Source organism: Belonocnema kinseyi, chromosome 4 (assembly GCF_010883055.1).
Source record: "Belonocnema kinseyi isolate 2016_QV_RU_SX_M_011 chromosome 4, B_treatae_v1, whole genome shotgun sequence".
Classification (NCBI taxonomy): domain Eukaryota; kingdom Metazoa; phylum Arthropoda; class Insecta; order Hymenoptera; family Cynipidae; genus Belonocnema; species Belonocnema kinseyi.
In genome coordinates this window covers 10,456,619-10,457,275 of record NC_046660.1, presented here as the reverse complement: position 1 = coordinate 10,457,275, position 657 = coordinate 10,456,619, and positions in this window count along the sequence as shown.

The following is a 657-nucleotide window of genomic DNA, read 5'->3' as shown; positions in this document are numbered from 1 at the left end:
TTCCCATTAATGGGACAGCATTAATAATTTTAAAAAAATATCTTTAGGATTCTTTGTAATTTTTAATAAATTTGTTTTAAATCATAAAACTTGTTTTTATATGTAAATCAAATTATTATGATTGATTGATCGATTGTTTTTTTTATTCTGGTAGATGCTCTCACTATTCAAACCACTCCCTAGTTAGATATCATCACGCAACATTTATCTCACTGTTGATAAGCCCAAAAAATTTCTTCGTTCATGATAAATTATCAACAAAAAAAACTTATTTTACTAGATACCAAGTTTTTTTTAAATGGTCGTATAGAAAAGCCGTGAGAAGATAGTTTCGATAAAAATTTGCCAGACTCAAGGCCATTTCTAAAAGTAAAAAACGTTGAAAGGCGGCATTCTTTACGATAATTCATACACTTGTATGTAAATTTTTAAAATAACTCAGAAATATATATAAAAAGAGAGAAAGATTACGAAAATTATATGCAAAATTTAATTTCTTTAACTTTTTTTTACGCGAATAAAGCGAGACCTTGATTTGCATTAAATATTTATCGTAATATCAGTGTGGTCCGTGGACCGGGAAACCTGGAAAACCGGGAAATGACAGTGAATTAATTTTTTTACCAGGAATTTTACAAAATTTTTAGAATAAAAATT